Source organism: Anas acuta, chromosome 2 (genome assembly GCF_963932015.1).
Source record: "Anas acuta chromosome 2, bAnaAcu1.1, whole genome shotgun sequence".
NCBI lineage: Eukaryota > Metazoa > Chordata > Aves > Anseriformes > Anatidae > Anas > Anas acuta.
In genome coordinates this window covers 3,024,758-3,042,537 of record NC_088980.1, presented here as the reverse complement: position 1 = coordinate 3,042,537, position 17,780 = coordinate 3,024,758, and the positions used below count along the sequence as shown (strand labels likewise).

At 44.0% G+C, this 17,780-nt stretch overlaps 1 long non-coding RNA gene across 2 annotated transcripts; it reads left to right on the top strand.

Annotated features, from left to right (window-relative positions):
- The first annotated feature begins 13,881 nt into the window (after positions 1-13,881).
- LOC137852019 (uncharacterized) lies at positions 13,882-17,046 on the top strand. 2 transcript variants are annotated; one of them, XR_011093626.1, is made up of 3 exons: positions 13,882-14,141; positions 14,409-14,529; positions 14,647-17,046. It is a non-coding gene; the product is annotated as an uncharacterized lncRNA (long non-coding RNA). The 2 variants fall into 2 exon arrangements; XR_011093625.1 differs by having other exon boundaries at positions 13,963-14,141; positions 14,820-17,046.
- Positions 17,047-17,780: the final 734 nt, after the last annotated feature.

Sequence of the window (17,780 nt, the reverse complement as noted above, 5' to 3'; positions counted from 1 at the left end):
GGCAAAGACTCAACTCCTCAAAGGAAATGGGGCGTCCAACTTTTTCACTCATATGGCAACCAACAGGTATGGGAGATGTACCCCACTACTTTAGAAGAAATCACTGTTTGGCCATTAAAATCAGTATGAGTTAGTCCAATGGACTGTCAATATGCCATCTTTGAAAGGCCTGGTGACTCAGTTGCTATAATGATAAGCAGTAGTTCAAAGTCCTGAAAAGACACTGAGCTAATCTTCCTTGCACCCTTCAGATGGTGCAATCCATCTTGCAGTCCTTCTTGCAATCTGCTTCTTCAGTAGAGGAGGACTGTTAGCCACTGCTAGAATTACGAAAAAGCCCTTTCGTTTTGGGTTTCATTTTAATATTTTCAATATTATCAAAATGCTCTGTAATTCAGATTTTTTGTACATTACCCATTCAAAAGTTTTCAGGTCCTTAAAGTCAGTGGAAACTAAGGATGATATTCAACTTGTCTGCTTTAGGGCAGGACAAATTGTACTTCGCTGACAGCACTAACCAGATCTCCATGGCCTATAAAGGGAAGAAGTCCTAGAGGACTCTCTCTGATCCAGATGGCTTTATTTCATGTTTTTGCACTTGGCCAGATGAATACTGTATTAACTCTTCTCTACCTTTTATATGAAAAAAGTTCATCCAAAATCTCTTTCAAGTGTAGCTAGAACAGAGAATACAGCCACAGTCAGTAGGACTCAGAATCAGCATCCCATATGAGCCTCATGTTTCTGCAGGATTTCTCCTTTGCTTTCATGTCTAGCAAGACATGAAACACCATCTGACTGCTCTCTTCTATATTATTTTTTCTAGCCTATCTGGCTCCACAATGCCCCAAACTGGGCATACAATTCTCTGTGTCCCAGGCTTTTCAGTGAGTCTATTCTTCCATGCCAAGAAACTGTCCGATGCCTGTGGGGAGCACAATCAGAGGATCACTTCTACTGCTTGACATCTCCAGAAATATTTTTAAACAATGTTTGATTTAAATTTTGTGGAAAACAGGGTGTTTTTCCATGGACTTGACTGGGCTTTGGATCAGGACCAGAAGGGTGTCTACATCTGCCTATGAATCCAATAGCATGGGCACTGGGTGTGTGTGTTTAAATCCACCTATTTTTAAAGAGAACATGTTATTCTGCTTCCAATATATTTGATAACAGGCTGATATTGATGCTAGCTCCATTAGGAGACTGCCTGCAGACCAAGATGTGGACATGTGTTGCCGTTTCCTTGCTGAGTGGCGTGTGCATTTCTACTCTGCGTTTGCTTTGAAGCTACACCTTGGTGCCCTGGGATCCAGCCAGACAATGGGAGCTGATGAATCAGCACCCAAACTAAAATCCAAAAGTCCAGATGCTCAGCTGGCATGAAATGGCAGCTTCCTATTGAAGTCAGTGGAAATGGGCTGAATTATATCAGCTGAGGGATTGGCTGTAGGGGTTTTAGGTGAATTATCCTCCATTTTCTCAAGACATTAACAGGCTGAAGCAGGTAAGTAATCCTTGACATATAGTGCCTGGATGCAGAGAACACCTTTTGCCTTGATGTTAGGTTTTAATACACCCAAACCTTGGCTTTGCAGGCTAACACACTAGAGGGGATCTAAAGGAATCATCCTTCATTATCAGAGTCATCCCATTATTGAAATAGCTCCAATGATTCTTCACAATTACAATGCCTAATTTGCCCTCTGAGCAAAAATGATATTAACACCAGTGAGGTGCTCAGCCCTTTTTCCACCTGCAAATGTTTGGGGTAATCATTGCAGGTGCTTCTTTATAAAATGAAGCAACTGCCTTTAAATATTTCAATTATTTTTATTAGATTCCACTCTTTTGCAAACCTCATTGGCTGCTAGCCAGTCCTCAACCTATTCCCCTGTCTTTTAGTGGCTTAATATTGAAAAGGATTCGCCTTGCCCTTAGACTGGATGTGTTTGTACAAGTGAACTGTCTGTTGATAGAAACAGATGTGCAAACCCCAGATTTCTTGCATGTTTGGTCCATGTGAGTCCTGAAAAAAAAAAGAGGGATACTCCCCAGCCAATAACCTGATATAAGGGCTACTCTATAGGAGTGATGCTGTTGGGTGCAGAGTGCTTCATCAGCTAGAGCAACGCTGATCTATGTTGTTTCTGCAGCAGGCTCTAAGGTGTACAGGATGGCCACTTGGTATTAGTAGGAGATCCCAAAACAAAGCAGTGTCATGTGGAAGGAGAGGTTGGATTTGGTTCTTTGAATGTCCTGGGTTGTCATCTTTGTTTGACACTGTCCTCATTGAAAGGTGGGATCAGATGGAGGCAACTGGACCAGACCCAGAAATGGATGCTGCTTCAGAGTTTATCACCAAGCTTATACCAAAACTGCCCCTGCCACCATCTCCAGGAATAACTCTGCTTAGATCAGTTTTGGAGGTTTACACAGCAAAACCTAGAGCTGTTTCCCTCCACACCCACATCCTCCAGAGTCATGGAGTGGTCAAGGAGGCCCTAAAATGACAGATCCTATTGCTTATGAGGGATGTCTTTTTTATTAGTAGCTGGACATTGGGAGAGATGTGTCTGGGGCTGCTTGTGTGGCCTTTCTCATGGAAAACACAGCTCACGAGGCTGCAGATCACGACGGCTCCATTTGCTAAGGCTGACTGAACAGCTCCCTTGCTGCAGTCTCTGGAAACAGAACCTGGTCCCTGTTGGTCGTACGACCCTCCTCCAGTGTCACCAGCAGGATGATATGGTGTAAGGAAACCCCTCAGCCTTCCTTTAGCACTCCAGAAGCCCAGGGCTGGCTTGCCAGACTGTTTGCAGCCCTGGTGTTGGGGCTGATGCCCACCCAGCCCATCTGGCCCACCTCAGGGGAGGTGAGACAGCCATCGCCTCCCCTTCTTCTGCCAACACTTTCCCCCTTCACCAAGCTGCTAATTGCAATTCACAAGGAGGTGCTTGCTAGCACCTTTCGCCACCTTTACCTTCTTGCAGGGAAATTGCAGGACTTTATTGGCCCGGGAAGAGACATTCAGACTTCAAAAGGAATCCTGTGTGAGTCTGTCTTTGGAGGAGGGGGACCCGCTTTGGGGCTCAGAAAGTGAACGCAGCACGTGGCTTGCAGATCCTGCACAGGACCCCCAGACATGTGGCTGCTTACGGCTCTAGGACTGCTAACCTGCTGCAGGATTTAGCTGAAAGTGGCCAAGGAGCTTGAAAATTCATGGGGAAAGGAGGGACTGTCTAATGTGGCTTAAAATGATGGATAGTAGCCCGTGGACAGTCAGTGTGTTTAGCTACATCTGTCCGGATAGATATCTGGATCCAGATATCTAGATATCCAGATATCTGTCCAGGTAGATGGAGCCAGAGGTACAAGATACATGAGCTCCAACATCACGATTCTCTGCTATTGGTGTCAAAGCTGGCAGGTTGGGGCTGGTGCACGCAACTGCTGTGTTTGGTTCGCCGGCTCTCCAAATTGTTCAAAGAACCGAAAAACTGTCAAAAACACTTTGCTTTGAGCTGAATGCAATGTTCCATTTGACCCTGAAACTTTTGTGCTGCCTCTAAACTCTGCTTAAATAATTTTAATTACATAATATTTATTTATTTATCAGGGGCGAGAAACACCAAATGAAAAAGAAAACTCAAGATGTTTGACTTTTTTGAGAGATTCCCCCTCTTCCCTGAAAACCTCTTGGTTAAATCAGCATAATTTCCCCCACAAAACCTTCTTGGATGAATCCAGGCAGTGTGGCCTCTCTGTGATCACTTCTCCTGGTTTGCAGGCAGAGGAGTAAAGGCACCAGAAGATCAGAGGCTTGATTGCTCATCATGCTGAAGCACCAGTGCACCCTTCACCAACACAGTGTCTGCATCCTCATGCCTGCCTGGTGAAGCAGGATGGATTATTTTTGCTGCTCGAAGGGAAGGATGAGTAGCACACAAGAATCATACACATCTATACTGAACTTGCAATAAATCTGATCCTCTCGAGTCTATGCCCATCAGCTGGGATCTGAGACCTCAGATGTGAGGTCCATGCTGAGCAGCAAGGCTGTTGGATCATCTTTGCCATCTCTCCCTCACCCTGTACATCTTCAGTCATGAATTTGTTTTCCTGAAATGGACATTTCCTCCCCAGTACCCTGGATGTTATCTCTAACGCGGGGGCATTTCCTTGGGATGTGAAGCAGCTGTTGGGAACGAGGATTAACTCGGGATGAGTTCTGTGCTGCCACATCAAAAGGAAGCCTGCACTTGCAGCTGGCAGGTGGGAGTAGAGAAGGACCCTGATGAAGCCGGGATGTCTCTGAGGTTGTGTGTTGGGATGTGCCGAGCTGTGGGCACAGAACCAGAGCTCTTCCCGTGGGACCTGAGCAGGGCACCCACCTCTGCAGAGCCTCCTTCCAGATGAATGGCTCTGCAGAGGTGGGTCCCTTGAGTAGAAGAAACTTATGGTGAAGAAAGTGCAAAGTAGTAATCCTTGACTTTTTTTCTGGCATGGTCCAAATGATGCCCATGGCCTGGACACAGATAAGGGGCATTTCAGCCCCATCTGCTCTCACCCTGGAGGAGCTTGGACCAAGTGTGGATCAGCTTTTGGGTAGGTAGAAACATGGTTCATGCCTTATTAACCTGGGATTCACCTCAAACACGCAGCCCAGAGTGAAGGATACCACCGTTGGCATCTCTCCCCAGCCTGCAGCCCTTCAGCCAGAGCTCTTAGGGCCATCCACACATGCGGGCAGCAAATAACCCCCCTTATACAAATGGAGAAAAGAGAGGCACAGAGCAGTGTCTTGAGCTTTCTCCTGTTTCCCCAGCTGTAGGACCTACCCTTTGAACAGCCATCACAAATCCTTTTTTGGCTGTTTTACCTGCCAGACCGTGTCATGGGATGTCCACGATGTCTGTGTGATGGGACACTTTTGCTGTAGGAAATGGGTAACCTTTGTATTCAAAATGCAATTAATGTGGCTGGTTGGCCAAAACACAAAGACACTCCTCAGGCAGAAATCACAGCTTTTCATCCTTTCTGAAGGCTGGACAATGTTAATGGCAGGTCAGATTCATGAACTACAGCTTGCTTCTCCCGGCTGGGCTAGCCCAACAATTGCCAGCAGCACCTGAAAACATATCTTTCTTCCCCAGTTTGCAGGCACAGCTCCCTATGCAATTCGCAGTCCAGCCCTAATTTCAACCTCAACATTTTTTTTTTTTTCCCTGCTGCTTCATAAGGTAAAAATGCTTGTCCAGAATTTCCATTTAAATCTAATCAGTTGCTACATGGGCCCGTCATCTTTGCTTGGAAATGCATGGGACATGTCCATACAGCTCTGCAGAAATATATACTCCCTACACCCTCTCCACCCCTGCTTCCCACCTCCTCCCCCCTCCCCAAACTATGACTCATCTTAAGGCAGAAGGTTAATTTAGGTTAATTATCTTCCTGGTTAGCAGTGCATACATGTCCTGAGCAGCAATAAAGGTTTGACACCCCTCCTGCTGCTGCAAATCAATTTTCTTCCTCATTTACTGTAAATGGAAAGGAGCCAGGTTCTCTGGCATCAAAGTAAACATTTCTCTGCATGAAACTCAACTTGTGAACCTGGTAATTTCAGATTTGCTTATAACATGCGCATTTGCCAAGAAAAAAGAAAAGCAGCTGTTTGATGTCTCCAAAAACTAGAATTAGCCCTGCAGATCAAACATCAGTTTGCCTGCTGCTTTAATAATGGAAGGATCCAGTTGCATTTAGCACGGGGATATCATTACACTATGTACGGTGCTTACATATAAGCTAACCCCTAATTCCCCTACTTAGCAGCTAATGCATATTATTATTATTTACTCTTTAAGTTATAGTCCCAGCCATGATCTGAGTCCCGTGGCGTTAGGTGCTCTGCAGACATGCACAAAAGGAGAGCCCCTGCCCCAGAGAGCTCCCAATCTAAACAGAGATGACAACAAAGGACGTGTTCTGCCCCCAGGGAAGAGGAGCATGAAGGGACATGCAAATACCCCAAAGCGAGTTTATAGCAGAAGCAAGAACAAGACGCTTGTGGTTAGAATCCTAATTTAGTCAGCTGCCTCTCCTGGAGGTGGGTATCTTTAAAAGGTGGGAGTGAGTTCCCCTGACTTTAGCTCCCGGAAATTTAGGTTTTTCATCTGAGCCAATCATTCAGGCTGTCTCCATAGCCAATGGAGACAGGTCAGCACCTCTGGAGGCTCATTCAATGCATCCTCTGTAGGTGGGACCCTTTTTTCACTAAATGGGGGCAGATTCACTTGTCTGAGCTGGGACTTCAGAGCCCTTTGAGATGCCTTCAGGTATCTATGAAACCCAGAAGATGTTGGCAGCCATGGCACAGGACCTATCAGAGACCCCACACTGGTGGACCTGGTGGAGGCCAGGTGGGATAAAAAGAGCATTTCAAGTGACCTGACTCCTGGATGACCAGATAAGACTAAACATTTTGTATAGGAGGTGAATACCTATCCTAGTTCTGAACCCTAAGTATAGAACTGTAGGATATTATCCCTAAAAGGTAGGTGTCCCTTTCCAGTAGGAGTAGGAAGCAGGTGATTCAAGAAGATATGAGAAGACTGGTGGTCTTGTTGATCAAGACAAGCATTACTCACTAGAGATATATGGTCTATTTCAAGATATTTTTTGTCACCTCAACATTGCCTTTTCTTCCATGTTTTGGGAACAATGTTCCTTGCTTTCACCCTGCAAGCTGATGAAAAGCTTTCCGGAGGGCTAACACAGTGCTCTAAAACCTTTATAGGAAAAAGCCTACAGAAATTTAAAGTCTTCCTGCAAAGTACAACACCAACTAAATATTTCTGCTTTGCAATCATAGACTCAAGAGGCTGACTGCTTTCAGCCTCAGTCCAAGTGGACAACACCCTTGTCTTAATCTTGTCTCTCATCCATGCCCAACAGCTGGTGCCAGGGTAAGATCTAAAATATATTTCTCATCCAAGTGAACACCTACACCTCTCAGATTAGTAGGGAATGTCAAATGGCCAACTATGTCTCTTCCAGCCAGAATTTTTTATGATTCCATGACTGGAGGCAGGAAATTTTGGAAGATTACCTGATCAAGATGAATCCTGTCATTGTGAGACCTGTGCTTAAATTTCATAGAAAAGAGAGAGCATTATTTGTTGTGATACATGTTCATACTTTGAAAGAAAGGACTGGAACAAGGAAAAGCAAATCAGCTTGTCAAGCTTCCAAATGCTTGGATTTGTTTGTAAGTAGAGATGAAAAAGTAGCTGGTAGGTATCACTGGGAAGGGCCACTGAAAATCTGATGGAGGCAAACACTGGGCCCTCTTAGGGACAATGATAGACAACAAGGTATTAGCTCTATTTTCTCTGTTTTGATCAAGCTGTAAGTCAAAGTATTATTATTATTATTATACCTTATTTATTTTTATTTTATTTTATTTTATTTTATTTTATTATTTTATTTTATTTTATTTTATTTTATTTTATTTTATTTTATTTTATTTTATTTTATTTTATTTTATTTTATTTTATTTTATTTTATTTTATTTTATTTTATTTATTTTATTTTATTTTATTTTATTATCTCTGATTTACTAACATCCCAAACCTGGCCTTCTGAAATTTTCAATTTCTCCAAGCAAGCTGGTCTTTGACAGTGCAAGATCAGTAGGTGTCTGCCCTTTCTATGCTTGGATCTGCCATTGTGTCAGTATGGTCTGAATGGGTTTGGCAGCTTCCTGCAGGAACTGGTGATCCTTCTGTCTTGTGTCCCCATGAAGAATGGGGTGTTTCTTTCCCATACCTCAACAGAACTTTACAGGAAATGTGTTTATTTGGGCTCAGCAGTGCCCTAGGTAAGTGATGCATCCAGAGTAGGTTTCTCATGGAGTTCTGCCTAACCTATGAGGAGAGAGAAGTGATATTAAACTTAAAATTAACTTTGTCCCAAAATGTGAAAACTGAAGACAAGAATTACTAGCACATATATGAGACTTTTTCAGAGTCATGAACTGTCAGATCTTAGAACTTGAATCGCTCCAGGACAGCTGTTCACAAAGCATTCATTTCATCCCAATTGGAAAGGAAAAGCCCAAATCCTTCTAGATTTAATTTCATTCCATTTATGAATCTGGTTGATGGATCTTAGAGATTGGGACTGAAGCATTACTTACTCTAAGGAAGGATATGATTAGCAGACAAAGCAATGTCACAGAAACATAATGTTCCTGAGAAGGGCAATTTATTACAGGAATCTACAATTCATCACAATGAATCACATTTCCTCTCTGACAGTGAGAAGCAAGAAAACCCCTTTTCATGCCGTAGCTCAAAGACTGTGATAAGAGCAAGCCAATTAGGATCCTCCTTGAAGGGATGTTGTATTTAAGGTATAGCTGATTTTGCTTAGGGCAGAGAGATGGAGTAGATTTCTCAAAGTTCCTTCCAGCAGGACTGTCTGTGCCTCTAGAATTTTTTAGAACTCCAAGAGGAACACAAAAATATATCACAATGCTAGCTCTGGATTCTTTAATCCAGGAATTAAAATATATTTGTTATTTTTTCTTATTTATATATGGCTCCTTTATCTTGTTGAGGATGGAACTCTCAGGTCAACATCACCCATACTGCTAGCTGTTCTGCTGGTGTTGCAAATAGAAAATACAAAAGTATTAATTTTATTTGTCATTTGTCAGAGAACAGTGCAGTAAAAGCTGAAAATGTCAAAACAGTACCTGGAAAAGAGCAGCGTTTCTACCTTGTCCTGATACAGTGCTTGTATGGGGTCATATATAGGTGTGCACACAAACTCATACACACTTGCATACAACATCATCTCATTTCATTACCTTTCTGAGCTTTTCCTTGACATCCCTGTAGAACAAGAATAAATAAACACACAGGTTGGGATGAGATACATCTTTACCTTGACTGGCCTTTACTAGTGAATTCTCTCTCACTCTCTTTGGTCCTATTTTCTCCTTCTGGTTGTGATTCCAACCATTTATACACAGTGGAACCGAACAGTTTGTGTCCTGCTTGGGCTGGTTTCTAAGATGTGAGATCACACTGGTTTCTGTGCCATCTGGGTAACTATAATAACCCTGCCTGAGAGGAACAGGAGCCGCGGCAGTCTACAGTCCCAGGATCTCCATACTGCAAAGCAGACCTTTGGAGCTGAAGAATCAACTCTCTCATTGATGGTACCAGAAGGTGTTTTTCTCATGAATGGATGAGCCACTAGAGAGGGTTGGAACATCTGTTTCCAGCTCATTAAACATGATCCCAGCTCTTAATTTGCTAGTCAATCTACGGCTGGCATTGTCGTGTCTCATTTCACCCAGGTTTCACTAAACCATCTCCCTGAAGGATCTATATGGCAGACAGTGGGGGCATTATTTTCAGCGTAGTGCTTGGATTTTGCATCTGTAAACATTTTGAAGCCCAAGTTTGAGAAATGAGTAGTTGATGATGCTGCTCAACTCTTCAAGAAGATGGGAAGGCAAAGGTCCTGCCATTGGCTAAGAGGTCCATGAACCACACATGGCTGAAGGCTGAGCTGGGACACACTTATGTTGCCTTTTCAAATCTTTGTTTTATAGTAGCTTCTCAATTCTTCACAAAACAAAGTTCCCGCTGTGCTAGGTTTAGCTCAGGAACATAAACTCTGTATTTGTGCATGAGCCAAAGGCTGTTCTTTGGTTGCAAGGCCAAATGGCAGAACCCAGCTTGCATCAAGAATCACTTTCCCCTGAAAACAGAGTGTTTGCATTCAACCTGCCCTCCTCTGTCTCCTGACCTGAGCCAGCCACTGTCTGGGGCAGTGAGGGCATGAACCAGGTGAATCAGTGCCAGGTGCTATGCTAAAAAAAAATCATCATTTCTTACGTTATCCTTAAAAACACGTCTTGTTTGGCTTACTAGTTTGCTAGCTAATGAGGGGCAGTTCCTGCCTGAAAGAACTTATGATGAAGTTGATGAAGAGTGGGAGGAAGGAAGCTGTGTTATCCCTGTGTGCAGCTGGGCTTGGGACAGGTAAATGCCACACGGCTTGTCAGAGCATTGATATCAGACTTGCAAACTGCAACACTGTCAACTGTGCAGGTGAAAATCATGAAAATTAGAGAAGCTCTCCATATTCTCATCTGATTCCACTTCCCTTGGTATCTCAGAGCATCTGGGATCACATTTAAATCCATTTCTTCTCAACCACAAAAGGCAGCAACCTGCCTATTTTTAATGAAGCTGTCATAATCACAAAACTCAGGGAGCTGAGGCTTGCTCAAAGAAAACACTGAAAGAAGTCAGAGAATCTAAATTTGCCTCCTGATTGAACAACTCTGCTATGGTACAATGGATCACAAACTTTCCCACTCTGTCCCCTTAACGTTGCAATTTCTGCCTCCCCTTTTCCAGATTTCTGCTGTTTTCTACAATACCTTGGCCAGAATTCATCTGCTGAAGCCTAACCATCTGAAGTAAGTCAGATAAACCGCTCTCTAATGGTGCTTATTTCTCTCTCTTGACCTCGAGAGGATTCTTGTGTGGGTAGCTCACATCTGAAGTGAGCTGAAATGAATCCCGTCCCTGCTGCCTGCACTCATCTGGCTTGTGCGAGCTTGAATATCAGACTTGTTCAGCTCTGTAGGATTGTGCTGTTCCCAAGCAGCTGGAATCCACAGGTTGTCAGAGTCCTAGAAATTGAAAAAGTGAAATACAACCCTTAACTCAAGAAATCAAAGTTTAGGTTGTAGGAGCAGAGCATTCTCTCTTGGGTTATGGCATATGCAGATCTGGTAACACCACAGTCCCTTGTGCATGTGCAGCAAATCAGTGGATACAGCTGCCTTTTTTCTTTTTTTTTTTTTTTTTTTTTTGCTGAGAAGGCAAGTTTTGCTTCAGGATTACTTATGCAAACAGCTCGCTCTCTACATGGCTATAAACACTAATTTGGAGACCCACACCAAGCCAAACAGTTGTTTATGAGATGTTTATGAGGCGGAGGCCAAGTAGGTGTTTATGAGGCAGTGGTAGTGCCAAAGCCAAATAGCACCTCTAAGCGATGACTGGCACAGTACCATCTCTTCGGGCTCAGCTGCAGAGGAGAGCTTATTGAATTCCCTGGTGCTTCTGATGAAGCACTCCTTGCAATTAGCCCAGCAGGGGGATGGATGGGGAAGAAACTGTGTTCTGGCAGTGCAGAGCAGGAGACTCTGCTAAGAAGACTGGAAAATCTGTGCTAGAAGAAAAGCTCAGGACTCAACCCCACCAAGTCTCAGTGTCCATTGTGTCCCTTCTTCATTACTCTACAAGTCTGAAAGTACAACTTCTTGACTGTCTTTACAGTTTGGACTCATGGAGGAGTTGCAGTGCTGTTTCAGACCTTTCCTTTTGGAGACCTGAGGCCTCATCCCCTTGGAGTTTAAGGCCTTGTGTGTTTCTAACATTTAATTTTAAAATATAGCATAAATTTGAACTGTTTACTTGCACAGGTATCAAATTCTTCATTGTCCTGTGGAGATTTGATGAAGTTTCCAGACATAGAAACCACATGACTGGGGTCCATCAGAACCTTTAAGGGAGAAAGACTTTTAATCAGTAGCTGCCTTTCGTCAGAAGTCTATATTCTGGATGGACTTTTGTCTAAACTTGATTCTTCAACCCTATACTGAATGATCTTTTCTGGTTCAAGTCGTAAACCTCTTTTCTGGTTCAAGTCATAAACCTCTTCATTTCCAGACCAGCAGATCTGTTTCTTTTAAGCTTTCTCATAGTTATTTTTTCTGAACACTTTCCTCTCTCTAATCTGAAACTTTTCCCATTTGTCTACATTTTTCTTAGCATTGGGTCTCAGGAAATAATTTTTAGACAAGAAAGTCTCCCTCCTAGTTATTCTTCTCTCCAGCCTTTGTAGCTCCCCAGTGTCTATGAGTATCTCATAGTATCTCAAAAATGACACTAAGGGAGAATCATTTCAAGAAGAGTCTCAATGTATGGAGTCTTTTCCCCTTTCTTTACAAATCCAAACACCTCACTTGCTTGGTTTTGTGTCTGAGGTCTGCACTGTGGTCTTTGGGAGGTGAGATGCAGTCTGGAAGGTCCATGGTACAATTACTGTTGCTGGGATGCAGGTCAAGAATCTAGTTGCTCAAGGGGGAACCTCATTTTACGTTTCTGTTTTAAGCTTTTGTGCCAACGTTGAGGTTCCAGTCAGAGCAGATTGCTTCTGAGAAGGCTCTGACAGGGGAGTGACTCCATCCAAACTTCCCAAAATTAAGAATGGTAGATTCTGGCACAGGAGTTGAAGGTGGTGGGTGGAAGGTGACTGAGAGGAAGGTTGAAGAAATGTCATTTCACAGCCTGAGGTGATGTTCTGTCATCAGAAAAAGGCTGCAGGAGGCATAAGCTTCCCTGAGTTCTGGACAGGGATCCTGCCACAGACATAGGTGTTACTTGCTCCAGAGACAGAGCCCACATCTTCCCTCCTCTGTCCTCAATAGCACGGGCCCTGTGTGGCACACTCACCCAAACACAGCACGATCACATCCCTGCTGACCCAATATACCCTACCAAACATGTCTGTGGGGTGAAGCACAGACCCTAGGTGAGTCACGTCATGTAATTCTGGAAGGGGGTTTTGATGTTATGGTCAGCGTATAAGAATTTTGGTAAGAATCATCAGTTTAAAAATGGGCACAGAAAAGAAGAGATACTGGCAACTGCCTTGTAATAATAGTGCAGCTCATGCAATTGCAATAAGAAACTTCCTTTATATAACAGAACATGCAGACGTCAGCAACGCAGCATCACCCCTAGCTATTTAGATGCTGGATGTTTATTTACACAGCAAAAAGCCACGTGGGAAGGTGTTTAGTCTACAGTTAGTGAAACCCCGTGGCCTTATTTAGAAGAAAGACGTTACCAAGATAAACACAGCTGGTGCTGCGGCACAAGAACATGATTGGGGGAAAAAATAAAAAGGCAAAGATGACAAGCCAGCATCTTCTCAACCCTTGGTTAGAGGCCGTTGGCCTCGGAGTCATAATTCACCTCAAAGACACAAGAACAAAACCCTAATCGTTCCCTCCCACCACGCGGAGATCTGAAAGCCTAGATATCGTGGTGGCCACCGCAGGAAATCCTCTGTCAGGTGGTGAGATGGAGCTTTTGTTGGGCAGCAGGTATGTGGAAGCCAGCCGCGGGTGTGCGCGAGGTTAGGTGTGTGTGCACTGCCTCCCTCGCTGCCCCCCGAGCTGCAGCCCATTTGCAATTACAGCCCTGGTGTGCCCTTAATAAAGCAGAGGTTGGCTCATTATTCACATAATCACCTGGAAATGTGTTTCTCATGCTTGTTCTTTGCTGTATCAAAGCCCCGTTTCTGTACCTCTCCCTTTGTGCCCCCCCCTCTCCCTCATTTGCCCCTGTGAAGGGACCAGGGATAGTTCGCACTGTAGCCCTTGCCTGTGATTAACGTGCTGACCTAGCAATTATTCACATCTGGATGGGTCTTTGTTCTACTTTGAAGTCTCTCAATGACTTGTCTTTCCCCCCACCTGTCTTCATTTTCTCCTCCGCTCCCCACATCCCACCTCCTCCCTCTCCACCTTCTCTATTACTCCTCAGAAGTGTCAGTGGGCCCAAAATGAAATACAGGAGGGCCCAGGAATTCCTCCCTAATGGGCCCAGGTGAGCTTGGAGTGGGAAAGGGAAGGCCCAGACCTTGAAGATGACCTTTCCAAAGTGCTTAAGTCAATAACAGTGTGCAACCCTGCCTCTCCCCCTCCCTAGGCCCTTGTTTATAATTGACAATGTGGAGATGGACTGGGGGCTCTTTCTTCTCTCCAAGTGTGTGAGATCTTTTAATCTCAACCAAAAAAAAAAAAAGAAAAAAAAAAAAAAGCAAAGGGCCAGGTGATGGAAGATGATGGAAGAGATAGGGTAATTGGTTAGCCACAGAGTGAGGCTGGGGAGCTGTGATTCCTTCTGTGGCAGGAGAAGAGCATCTTGAACAGCATCTCCTCTCACAAGTCTTCTTTTGTACAGCAGGAGAGGAGGAGGGGATGCCTCCCTCTTGCACATTCTTACATCCAGCTACGGAGGCACATTCACCAGCAACTGGTTAAGAAGAAAGATTAAGGGTTGTGGGGCTTGGGGGAGTGGGAAGTCCCTTTGCTTTGAGGAGATTAACTTTCGAGACGAAGTAAAACACAAGGCGATAGTCTTTCAAAATTGCCTTCCAGCCGTGACAGGCAATGGTTAGATTAATTAGATTACGAATGCTCTTTTATATTTGGCAGATGGGTTGGGACAAGGTGGGGCAGGGGGCTGGGAGACAAATACTTCATTATTTTTTTTTCACTACTGCTATTCTCTAATGCAACACAGGTGCTTCTGGTGTACTGCAAAATTCCCGGTCAGCAAAAGTCCTTCCAAGGGTTTTAGTGGACTTGGGAAACCAAGGCTGGAGTCTCACTGCTGAGGAGCTCATGCTGAAAAACTATTCATGGTATCAAATGAAGGGGTGGGTTTGAGGGACGGACAGTTATCAGTAGCAATGATAGATACAGAAATATGAAATGTCAGAGGTAGTGTGACTAATGTTAGATTCTTTTCCTTTATGTAGGTGTTAAGTGAAATAAGTAATTACTAAGTTATGTTACCCAAGAAATAACATTCAAAGGAACCAGCACCCATTTCTAGCACAGAGCATGAAGAATGTTTCGCTGAAACATCGGGTTTAAATTTACATATCATTTTTACGTCCTTTTTTTTTTTTTTTTTTTTTCCTCCCCCAAGACTTTCTGGAAGTAAGATGGAAAATGTGCACTTTGTTCCTAAGGGCATTGGAAATAGTAGGGACAGAAAAAAGCACTGGCTGAAGAGACATCTGGAGTAGAGCAATACAAAATGTGGTGTGAAGAGACAAATTAACAAATGTCTTACAAGGTAGTCCTGTAGTTCTTGAAACTATCCTAATGAATAGTTTTAACCATCTTGAGATATTAAAAAATTTCACGTCAAATAAGACACCTTACTCTCCTATTATATCAAACAGATAGAACCAAATACCTCTAATGATGCTTCTTTGAACTACAGATGGGATGATATACTTAGATTTGTTCTCCTTAATTGCCCATGAAGGAAGCCAAATACAACCTGCTGTCACTATTAAACCCTGGGCAACAGCTGAGCCATCACAGATTTTTTAAAGCGTTTACAACTTTTCACAAACTTGAAGATGTTCCCTTCCAAAACATGCTGATTGTTGGGCATGAGCTCTTAGCTACAAGGAGTTTTGCAGAGGAGCTCTTGAGTATATCGTAGTCAAGATATTTGTGGCACCGAATGCACACAATTGCTGCATGGCAAGTGTGCATGTAGGAAGTGAGAGAACAACTTTTGTAACCAAAGTGAAGGACATCTAATACAGTGGGGAAGGGCTTATTTTGTATTTTAAGGGACCTACAGCTGGGAGAACTTGGCAGATCGGTGTTGGAGGGTTGCACTTACAGCTGTGTCTGTGAGAGGAGCAGACCTCCTACAATAAAATAGTTTTCTGTTTCAAGCCCTGTGGAGTTGTAGGCACCTTTTGAAGAAAGACACTGATGGAGCCACTTGTCACTTCAGTGGGAGCCTCTCTAGAGTGCAATTTCTGCATGTGTCGATCAGCTCTAGCAATTCCACCTGCCTAGGCCTTACTGGTCTCTAGTAGGATGAAAGCATCTATTGGAAATATCGCTCTGGACTGGTTGTACCAAGAGTGTGAAACTTTCCAGAAATCCATGTGCCTATGGACCATGAGGTATTTCCCTCTGATATCAGACTCAGATGCATCCAAAGAGAACTGTGGCTCAGTGGTGGGCAGGCTGCGGTGGGGAGCACCAAGGCCCCATGATGCAGCAATCTCCATCTCCACCTGAAAAATCCTTGGGTGTAGCCGTACTTGAACTGCTCTGAGACACTGCTTTTTGAAGACCCTGGCTTGCTTGAACCCTACAGTGAAGGAGAAGACTGAAGAGATGCACTCTGGTCCCTGCTCCTGGCCAGGTTGTTGCTGTCACCTCTCTCAGGCCCTGGCCTCTCCCAGCCAGGCACACCACACTCTGGAGAGGACAAACACCATGAGGGTGATGGACTGAATGACATCCTCATCTTCCAGCTCCTTTAGCTTGTCACTTTGCCTCTGCTAGGTGTAAGTATCACCAGGGATGGGCCTAGAAAGCTTTTCCTAGCAGCACAGAGAAATGTTTGTCCAGCAGAATGCCCCATCTGCCTATTTACAAGTCCTGAATGCCATTCATATTCAGTCCTGTGTTTGTCTCAGGGCCATATCCTTCATATACTGATAGTTTTATTACATTCCTCTGAACTGAGTAGTACAGAGAGCTACGTAAAAATGTGAGGGAAAGGAAAACAACAGGGTAAAAATATGAATACCAAAGAATTTTGACGGGGGAACTGAACCCTATGGATGTTTATTCCTCTTACTGTGGGCTCTGGTCAGAGCAGCTGACCAAATTGTGCACGTGGGTTTCTTTGGGACTCAGCTAGCACCTCCGCACCCTAAATCATCATTCCATGGCAGACCAGCCAATTTGCCCAAACTAACCCTGAGCACGTTTGGAGGAGTGAATCAGTTGATATGACTTGATTATGACTGGGTAGATTACTCTGCCTTTTTATTATTATTAATATTTTTCTTCTTGAACTCTTTGTTTTTAATACTAAACCAGTTTGCTGGTATCCTGTAATGACACAACCCTCTCTGTTGACTTTTTCTCTTAATTATACAGGGATTACTGTAGAATTAAAGGTGCATTTATAAGGCTTTTAGAAGGAGCCTACTCCCTGTCACTGGCCCTGGAGATGAACCAATACAGTGACTTTTATCTCCTTCCCAACCAATGCAACAAGCCTCTTTTCTCTTGAGCTTCTAAACCTGCCCATAAAATAACCCCCTGACCCCCCTCCTCCCTCCCTACACTTCTTCCTCCCGGTTTTCTTCCTGTAATAGGTCTGAAAAGGTTGAAAGGTGCTGAACTCTTGTGTGGGGAATTCAACTTTAAAGCCCCTGAACTTTTGGATTCCCTGAGGGGTGCAGGAGGAAGGAGGAGGAAGGGGTGGTGTCTTGTGCTTTAGCACCATGACCTAACTGATACATCTCATGTACATGTCATGTCAAATGTCATCTCTAGGGCTGGGAGTACTCCAGATAACCTGTCTGGTCAGTAGGGGTGACTGAAAATACTTAGCTGCAAGCCATTGCTTTGAGAAAGCTTTGCCTTTTATACTTCCTCCTTCAACATTTATTTATGGGTTGGGGATTTTTTTTTCTCTCCTTGCAAAAAATCCATCAACTGTCTTTTCACAGACTGCAGAACTTTGATGCAAGCAAACAGCAGCTGCAAAATAGGAGAGAAGCAGTGAACTTCATTACCAGAAGTTTTGGGGGGCAGAAATGAGAAACAGTGCCCAGGAATGACAGCTGCTGGCAGCTCGGTTACTTTTGCTTGGCTGGGGTTCATCAAGGAGGAAAACACTTGTCTGGGACCCCACATTGGAGCTTCAACCCTGCTTCGTGCGAAGCCACACAGTGGTACCAACCACATGGCCATCCGCGCCTCTTGCCCCCAGCCCTCCTCTTCTCCCCTCTTCCCTCTGCTGTTCAGCCTCTTACCACCTTCCCAGAGGTAATTCCTGTTGATTTTCCAAAGGAAAGTGTTTAATGGTGCCCTTGCTACATCTTCCCTGGGGAGT